The following is a 10,577-nucleotide window of genomic DNA, read 5'->3' on the forward strand; positions in this document are numbered from 1 at the left end:
CGTATTTACGTATGCATTTACAATACACACACGCATACACACCGACGCACATTCACGTACAGTACTTATGCGCCCGGGCGCTTAATTCCAAGACACAGAATACATGCAAGCACTGCGGAACGCAGCAGCAGCAGGAAAAAGGATATAAGTGGGTTACTGTGCTATGCGCAACGTCAGAATTCGCTCGCGCACACGAGTACGCGAGCATCGACGGGAGGAAATTTGGCCCCGTGAATGCGCGCGTGCGAGGGTGTAGTACGCGCACATCCTGGTACTCACAATCGCGCTGAAACGTTTTGTAGCCTCGGGAACGCGCCGGGAGGGAAAAAAAGGGTACGCGCTCCAAGATTTTGACGGAAATTTTTTTTTCTCGTCGACTTTTCAAAAGAACCGCTGCGAGCATCGAATCTACACCTGAATGGCTTCTTCAGCCACGAGAAGGAGAGTAGCGAGAGAGATGATAAACGACGCGAAAACGGCGAAGACGGCGGAAGCCGAGAAATTGAAGAAAAAAAGATATAGCTGCTTCGATTCAGTGAAAAGTTTAAGGGAGGGATTGAAATAATCATGCCCGGGAGAGTCGCAGCGCAGAGAGCTGCAAAGAGTCCAAAGAGAGAAATGTTTCAGCGATTAATTAAAAAATTCAGGATCGAGCTTGCTTTTTTCTCGCGCACCAAAAAACTCGTTCCATCGCTGCGACGGTGGGTATACAAGCAGCATCGTAAAAAAAAAATAATAATGGCGCGTACTTCGCGAAGATCCAAAGAAATGCCAAGACCGTCGGAGTTACCGGCAGGCTGGAATTATTTTTTAGATTACTTCGCGAATCAACAGGTAGTCAACGGTGTGTCGGATTGAGATGCTGCCTCGACCCCCCCGTCCGTCATGCGCGTCCCTCCGATGACGATCCGCTCGACGCGCGATATAGAGCGGAAACTTTTCGAAGACCTATACACAAAAAGATCCTGAGATTACTGATACGTCGCGTTTCGAAGGGTTCGCTCGCGGCTTCGAACGAAATAAAAGAGTATCGACATATCTCGTTGAATTTATACGCGCGCCGATCGATCTATACGAATTCAAAGCTCGCGAGTGTGCAGCTCGTGGACATAAAGATATTTCACCGCAGCACATTATATATAAATATAGGTATATCATGCGGAGACGACGCGACGCTACGGGCGAGCTGAGCGGCAAATTCAAACGAGATATAGGGAGTGCGCGAGAGCCGCATGGCCACCGTCGTTCGTTATAGCCCCGGCTCCTCGTTCATCGAGCGATAAATTTTCCATCGTTCGGGTGTTGTATCGTTTCGCTCGGACCATCGCTGCTGCCGCTGCCGCTGCTGCCGGGGGTGCGATGCGCACGACGAATAGTTATTTATACAGTATATATTGAATTATGATTGTTATTTATCGGATTTGCATGCTGGATATATATTCGAAAGGCAGAAAATAATAATTAATAATGAATCAATCAAATTCCGATGAATTATGAGTGAGATCAAGAGTTTAATTTTATTGCTCGTTGATCCGTGAGCAAATGCTCTAATAAACTCGATTAACGACTACGAACGAAATCGTTTCTAGACCATGTAACAACTATATTTTAAGGATGTACGATCAAATATATCTAATTATTATTTACTTGAGTCTTCCGATCAAATAAATGTAATTGAGTTCATACTGTAGAATCATTTCCCGAACGAGTGAAGAATTCAGCGGTCTAGATGTGTCAACTTGATTTTAGAACATCACCAACTCGCATCCTCTGGAGCACCACCGCGAAAGGATGTTACAATAATGCCTCGGCCCACTTTTCACACCGCGTTTACCCCGTTTATCCCGTTAAGATGTTAACTATATATAATAATTTATATCGACATCGTACAGTCGCGAGTGGGATCCTTGCACCATTTTCAACGAGCCACGTATTTTATACATACAGTATACGGTTTAGGCATTATCGCGTAAAGCTCCTGCCTCTCACTCGGCCGATGGAGAATATTATACATACGGTATATGCATAATGCTAGTATATTCCACTGTGCACTCAGCGTAACACACTTGATGGTTTACCTTAGCCTCTCTCTCTCTTGGTGTGCACATAATATGCACTCCCAAGAGAAATCGAGGAGCGAGCACAGAGAGAGAGAGAGGCAGAGAGTACAGGAGGGGGAGGATGGCATAGTATTAAAGACGCACCACGAGCAAGAGCTAACGTAATGACGTTGTCCCACAGAGGCTCGCAACATACAGAGAGAGAGGCAGATGTGGCGTATATATAAATGCACGCAAGCACAGAGAGAGAGAAAATAACCATATACTAATATAACCACCTTCAGCTGAAACCGCACACTTGATCGTTCGTTAATCTCGTTTCGCGCGCGCGCGTCGGCGTCGACGACGTGTATGTGGGTGTGGGTGTGCAGCAGCCGCCTCGTGGGTTCGCGTACAAGTTCGTACTTATTATGTTCCCGGCGGCTCGTGGACTCGAGCTCACACACACTCACACACACACACACACTAGCGCGAGGTATATAACATAATGTACTTTTGCGCCTTTGCAAAGTGCAGTTTCAAAGCCTCCCCGTACGCCGGCGCCATAATCATTATTATTATATTATATATCACACGGAGTGAAAGGAGAAAGAGAGAGAGAGATGAGATTGAATTTAAGCCTTATAGTTACAAAGTGTTGGCGCGCGTTTCTTCATCCCCCGCCCGGCCTGTGACGCCGTGTGCAGGGCGAAACCGACACACACGTACGCGCGCGCGCTCATAACGTTATTATATTGCAGCGGTGCAGTATACTCTTTTGCTAATGATGTTGCGCGACGCGTCTAAGAGAGAGAGGGAGAGCTGCTTTTTTTCTATATACTTAATAAACGCGTCTTAGTGCCTTTGATCTCAAGCCCGGGCGCTTTGAAGAATATCGGCGTGCGCTAATATGCGCGTATCTCTCGTTTGCTTTATCATCGTATAGGTACGAAGAACTGTCAACGAGCGCGTGATAATGATAATACGAAAACCTTCTCAGCAGCAACTGGACTAATTTTCTATGAATCAACAAACTCAACAAAAATTCTCTACTGTAGAGAAAGTTAAGATGAGCGCGAAATTCAAATGTCGATTGAAAAGTTTTTTTGCTGCCTTAAAAATATATTATTTTCATATATAACATATATTTTTATATATTTTTTTAATATAATAATATATTTTTAAAATATATTTGTTATATTCCTTTTATAATTAATACTAGCTAGAAAGGAATTCTTTTCTCTTTCCTTTGCATTTTTTAAAATTTCAAATTTTTATTTATTACTAAAATACAGTCATTTCCGCGAGCTTTTTTCTTATACTTTGAGACGCCACGTCTCAGCAGACATATAAAAGTAGAAGTAAAAAAAGTCAATTTTTAAGCAGCGAATCGTTTATCGGTTTTCGATATGGCGCGACGCGCAAATCGTTATATTAACATCAGCATCCGAGTATATGAACAGGAGGATACGTACGTTTAATAAATCGCATAAATTCCACGCAGATCCGCCGATAGTACACGCGTTCGTCGCGCGTTTAATCCATTACACGCTTCAATCGACGCGGCTGCCGCTGCTGCATTTGGTTTTTTTGAGCAGGTGGAAAAGAGGGTGGGATAGTTAAGCTTATGCAACACGGAGAAATTTCATTTTTGCGATCGCAGCTGCAGGAGCAAAGAGACTCGTCGTCGAATTGATACAGCCAACTACTCGTCGCACGAGTTATAAAGAAAAAGAAAAATAAAAATTCCTGCACGTGTATACATCGCGCGACGTCGAAGTATAAAAATGTTTACGTAGCGCTTATATCTGTGTCACTCGACGACGCATTCGAATATCGTCGCGTATACGCGCGATGCGATGCTGCGAAATGAATAGAGCGTGTACTGCTGCACAGCTCGCGACGACGACGACGATATTATAGAGAGAGACGAGGTGAGGCTTGCATTTCTCTTCTTATATAAAATGTAACAAGTGTAAATATAAAAAATAAAAATAAAAAATCCACGTCGAAGGTGAGCGAGAAAAAAATTACATTTCTCGCTCGGGCCCCCCACGTCCGACCGTTATCACCTCGACATCGAGTGCACGCCGCGCGCGCGAATCAACGAATGGAGCTGCACCACCACCACGTCCTTCGTATAAGTCGTTTGCGTTTCTCTCTCTCTCTTTTTTTTTTCCTACATTTGCACTACGTGTGCAGGTTTATATTATAATATACATTATACACCTAGAAGCCGAGTAGAGAGAGAGAGTCTTGAGGGGCATATGCTGAACGTGTCACGGGATTTGCTCTCGCATAAATGGATGAGTTTTTCTCTTTTCAAACGCCGGTGAATATTCCCTGTTGCTGCCACTGCTGCTCTTGCCTTCTCTCTGCTGTCTGCGTCATCGGCTTTTACATTTCAGATTTCCCCAGCGAATTCGTTAAAACGCGCGCGCGCGTATGCGTTTGCAAGAAGATCGCGCTTGATGCACCTTTTTTTTCTGCACCGTATTTCTCTCTTTCTCCTCTCTCTTTTCTTTTGCGTAGCATCGCTCGCTCTCTCGCGCTCATCGCGCACCTGTAAACTAGATAAAATTGAACCTGCGCCGGTATATATACACACACACTGTGAAAATCTTTTGGTCTTTTGTGCGCGCGGCGCTGCACTCTTGGCCCTATGCTGTACACGAACACATGCCCCGAGCGGCTGCCAGCCAGCCAGCCTGCAGCTCGCGTGATCTTTTTCTCGTTCGCTTGCGAGACTCTCTCTCTCTCTTTTCTTTTTTTTTATTTTTTAAAACGCGCGCAAGGGAAATCTGCAAAAGTTTTTTTTTCCAACGAAGCGCAGGGAGCGAGAGAGATTTTCCCTGTGTGTCCTTTTTTTTTCCTTTTTGCCACCCTCTGCTGCTGCTGCTGCTCCCTGTATACGCGCGGTAGTAGTTTCTGTCGTGCGCTAAAAATTAGTTGCAATTTTATTAACTGAAAAATATGGATGGTAAGAGCGGAGGTGAATTCGGAGGTGCAGTACGTTGCTCGTGGAGATTTTATTTTATTTTTTGTATTTTTTTATTTGCGAATTTATTTTCTTTTTTTTTCCTTTTTCGCCTCACCGACGCGCATACCGGAATGTAACTAAAATTTCGTGCGTTTCGATAAATTTGGACTTGGAATTTCTCTCTCTCTCTCGACGGGTGTACGTATATCGAGTTGATGGAAAATCGAAACCTCAAATTTTCCCCTCCTCATTATACTCTTTTGTAATAAATAAAATAAAAGTAAAAATTTGAAGCACGTGCCGTTACGCGCCCGAGAGAAATCAAAGCTCGCGAATGAAAAGTCCGGGGGTATTTCCGCACTCCATTAATTATATCCCCCTTTCCCTCCTCCCAGTAACAGTATCCAGTCTCGATTCGTTTAGCCTTAGCGCTCTGTGTACACACCTATACACGTACAACGGGATTATCATCAACGAGTCTCAGTGGTCCGTGTAATCAGAGAGCGAGTCCCCCGTCCCCCTCCTATACCCTTTAACGTGCCGCGTGTTTGAGGAGGTGGATGCAAAGACGAAGCGACTAATACAACGATAACGTAATTCGGCTATCCGCTGTTTGCTTAAACGAGCGCGAGCGGCAAGTATTTAACGAAGCGAAGTCTCAGGAATGTACACCCGGTCGACTGTGTGTATCAAGCCTTTGAGTCGAATTTCACCCTCGCTGTCTCTGGAGAAGTATTAAGAGCCTCTATTTGTTTGTCCCGATGCGACAAATCGTATTCGCAGAGGCGCGGGCGTCATGCATCCACGGAATCGAAACATTTTCGACTCGAGCGGTACACACTCGAGTCTTTGCAAATTTAATTTTACGAACATCGAGTTCCCGAAGATCGACGAAGAAAAAATTTACATACAGAGAGAGAGAGAGGAGTAACTGACCCGCGTAATTTATTGTAAGGGCGCGCCTTTCGATATTTGGCCGTTAATCAGCGAAATATGCAGTCGCGATGCACAACGAATTATAAATAAATTACGTTGATTACTCGTCCTAATTATTCCTCATTTATTATTCAATAATATGAGCCTGCAGCAGCGCCGTTCGAATTTATTTACGATCATTCGCGATCGCGCTCGATATTTAATGTAATTGTGCTCGCGCGCATTCCGGATTTATCATCGAACGAGGAGGGGGAAGGAAGATATTCGAACCCGGTCAAATCGCGTTTGTTACGATTATTTCAGCAATTTCAGCTCTTCAATAAAATCTCATCGCTCGAATTCGGTCGGATGTAATCAGATTAGGTAACGCGAGGATGAATTTTGCCCCCGACCATATCCAGAGATTAATTTCGTAAATTATACTATTGCAGCTATTAGTTGCGGAAAATTCAATAATTATACACGACGACGTGCTTTCGAACGTTTTTGTTGCTCATAAAGTTTTTATCATTTTTTACCCCAATTTTATAGTCATCGCGAACGTTGAACGATGGGAATTCGATAAAATCCAGCTGTAATGCATCGACCCAAGTACACGTAGAATACACAATTAGTGATATGGACCGTAATGATCAGGCATGAATTCATCAATTTATAAAGTCTACAATTTATTGAAATTTTGATGATCGAAAACTGTTCAACGTAATTGATAGGGAACATTTTCATAACTAATTTACTGAATAATTACCTTCGCTGAGAAGCGTAAAAGCATACTTAATGGTAGTTTCAAAAATGATATAATAATAACAAAATATACAGAGACATTATCGAATAAATTTTTCAGTCACGATTACTGATAAAAAGAACACCGTTAATTACGCACATTAATAAATAACTTTACTATACAGCGGGCGTAGCACGAAGATATATATATAGCAGAGAGTGTTGTCCCTCGAACGCCTTTCAGTATACTCTTTCCATCTTGCACGGCCTGGTCCTTATTATAATATGGCCACGGTCGTTGGCTCTTGTTCTCCTTACTCAACCTCTCTCTCTCTCTGCCTCTTGCCATCCCTTCGTCTCTCCCTCTCTCTTTGAGCGTGAAAATTTAATTGGGTCCGCGATAGTGCCGAGATTAATTTCCTTTGTGCTAATTTAAACTTATTAAAAGGGCTATTTGCCAGAGGAGAGAGGGAAAGGTAAAGTGCACTTCAGTTCTTGAAGTGGTTACCACTGCTTTTCTATGAGATTTAAGCTCATTCTGGGCGTTTTATGAAATTTGATGCGTCATTGGTAGATCAGAAAAGTCAATAGAAAGCCTATCCATAAGCTGCATATCTATGTATGTATAATGATCCAAATGTGAACGTGATTATGGTAAGAAAAAAAATTAGTTTGCGAAGTAATTATTTCATCTTGGACTTTCCGTGTAGCGTTATTCCTTTTGAGAGAGCTATAAAGAGTAGCCCGATTTTAAAGTTATTCGTGGATGGCTCGAGGGGATCGATCTTTCTCTTTCGGGGCTTTGTATGCCGATATTAAGCATAACATGACATTTTCAAAGCAATTAAAAGGTACTGAAAGAATTGTACGTCTCTCAGTTAACAAATATATGAATTACTATTACAAATAAATTGTTAAGATTGAAAAACTTGATACATATCTTTTTTCAAATTTAATATAACAGTTGATTACAAAACAACTTGATTGAAAATATACATAATGTAATGATGTATCGATCATCTATTTTATAAACACCCTAGCAAGAAATACGCGTCGCAAGTAGCGTACACAATTATACATCTCGTACGTTCAGATAAGAAAGAAGCAGCATGAATGGGCACACGTATTATCTAGCGTGACTCTGTATGAGTATTTGCACGAACAAGCAAGCGCGATACTGTATGAGTGCTCTATGTAGATACAAATATGTTCAATAGATAACATACGAAATGAAACGAATATGAGCATGTGCTAGAGTCCGCTTAAATGCATGACTGCAAAGGAAAAATATTGAAGGGCATAACCGTGCGTCAACCGACATTGACAATGAACAACAATAGTCTTAGCCACAACAATGTGCATCCATAATTCGACGAATCCACGAAAATATCATTTATATTGGGCAATGTCGAAGATAGCGACATGCGCTTTCCTCTGCTTTTCTGTCAACAAGGGTGAAAAGATGTTGACACATAGAAATGCATTCTTCAAGTCAATAAGGGTAATGCATGTAAGAACAGTATATAGAGTGGGCAAAAGTCAGAGAGAGATCGGGTATTACAGTTGAGTGCGGCGAAGCTATGCCAGGAATCATAAGACTTACAACTGTTGTCAAGGGCGAAGCTCTGTGCTATCGAAATTTGTATCTACCAGTTAAAAAGTTTAAGTGTTCGAAAGTGAGTTTAAGTGTAGTGAAACTGGACTAAACATCAAACCTGCTAGCTTTAACAGCTACAGTATCCTCAACGGCTCTGCCGCTCAGCAGGCCCGCAACAGCACTAATTAACCACAGCAACGTTAACTCTTCTCTCATTCATATCTTCACATATTTTTATACAATTATTTTCACTTAGCCACTTGCAGATTCGCAGATAATAGTACTCGCCATCTAGTGGGGAAGGCTTTAAGTGGTACTTTCATTTACAAATTTAACAAATTTACTATTTGTTAAAAGGCTTTAATTACTACAAGTAAACCTTGTAAATATATTTGTATAGTATATAGTTTATCGTGTTAATCCAAAACCACTAACTTTAAATTACAATGTAGCAAATTATTAGTTTACATTTTCTAAGAGGCTCAATATCACATTATGTATTAACATGTAAGTCATATTATAATTACTATAACTCATTTCATACTGGCGAGTGTCCCAAGGGACCATTCCTTTAACTTTGACCTCATTATATAGTTATGTTTTCTGTATATGTTTAGAACTTGTAAAAAACACATTATTTTCCAAATAAATATAATTCTTTAAAAAAAAAAAGAATCACATCCGCCTAACACGCGGAAGGTCCCCGGTTCGATCCCGGGCGGAAACAATTTTTATCATCCTTCTTCATTTATCCCCACTACTAAACAAGAAACTATAAAGATGATCAAAACATACATCGCTACTCCACGACTTTCTATTATGTGCCATTTTCTAATAAACAGTCCACTTTTTCATACGATAAATGAATTATTTTTAATTTTACAATGAAGAATTCAATGTTTCATTAAGCGTAACCAAAAATAAAGATATCAAATAGATAAGAGATGGATAATCTACTTATCACCTTCATGGTGATAATAGCTTGTAATAATTCTGTATAACACAGCTCTTATGTTGTCTCTCTGTTTTACAATCTAAACATCATGAACTGTATTCAACATGTTTGTCAAGAATATCTAAATCTTTATTGCATAATAGAACTTTTCGTGACAAGTAGATAAAGGTATACGTGTTTATTAATAATACATGAGGTAACGACGAAAACGACAAAAAATGTTTCCGCCCGGGATCGAACCGGGGACCTTCCGCGTGTTAGGCGGATGTGATAACCACTACACCACGGAAACGCTCGCTTGAAGATGTGATCGTTACGTTCCAACCCAATTTTCAAGCTCAAAATCGATGGAATTTCATGTAAAAAAAGGTGAAATGATGCCAAATCAAGGCTAGAAATACCAGTATATTTTGCAGTACAAGTAATCAAGATTGTACTAACTCAGGGATTTATTTTTCGAATGAACAAGAGGAGGATAAGGGTGCATCAGCGTATACTCTCTACCTAATCAGAATGAAAAACAAGACAGCCACCGATATATATAAAAAAGAAATCTTCACAAGAATTACTGATTTTGTTTAAAGAAAATAGACTCAAAGTAAACTTCGTAATCAAAAGCAATTCAAATTGAAGCTGTATGTTTAAAACCAGTAACACTGAGGGCTACTACAACATACTGGAAATGTTAAAAAATATGAATGTCGAATACTTTCACACCGAAAGAGAAAAAAGTTAGGTATATTTCACTTTAAGACCTACATGCCAACACCACATGCTACGAGGTGCTGCAAGAAATACTTAAAATCAAGCCTAAACAAGTGAACATTCATAAGAAAAACTTTCTTTAAGCGAAATCAAAGAATAGTACAACCTTCATGGTATAAATCGATCGTTCCTACAAAGACTATCTCTAAAACATAAAAAAATCTCTCGAAACCGCACTACTATGTGAGATTGTCTTCGTAAGGACGATCGAAATAACAACTAACAGAATCATTAAAAAATTTACCAATGTTAGACACTTACTCCATCGAGTCATTTGCTGGTAGTTATTATATGGCCGATTCTCTGTGAAATCGAATGGCCAAAAAAATTTTTTTTCTGCAAATATGAAAAACTTGCTGTTCCCGATGTCAGAAATGTCCCCAAATTTTATTAGAATTTTTGGGACCATATATCACTCTTTTTCAGGGGCCCGAAGTTGGCCATTTTAGGGTTTTTTTGAAATTCATGAAAAATCACAAATATTAAAATAATTCCTGGATTAAAGTAGAATGATTCAAAAGTAAAAGTGCCCAGCAACTTTTTTGTTGGAAATTGTCCAAATTTTCAGAAAAAAAATATGCC

At 40.5% G+C, this 10,577-nt stretch overlaps 1 non-coding gene across 1 annotated transcript; it reads right to left on the minus strand.

Moving 5' to 3' along the window:
* Positions 1–9,449: 9,449 nt before the first annotated feature.
* On the minus strand, positions 9,450–9,522 carry Trnav-aac. The gene has a single exon. It is a non-coding gene; the product is annotated as a tRNA-Val (tRNA).
* Between the last annotated feature and the right edge of the window lie 1,055 nt (positions 9,523–10,577).

The sequence above is a fragment of the Trichogramma pretiosum genome, unplaced genomic scaffold (assembly GCF_000599845.2).
Source record: "Trichogramma pretiosum strain Unisexual culture from Peru unplaced genomic scaffold, Tpre_2.0 scaffold38, whole genome shotgun sequence".
Lineage (NCBI taxonomy): Eukaryota > Metazoa > Arthropoda > Insecta > Hymenoptera > Trichogrammatidae > Trichogramma > Trichogramma pretiosum.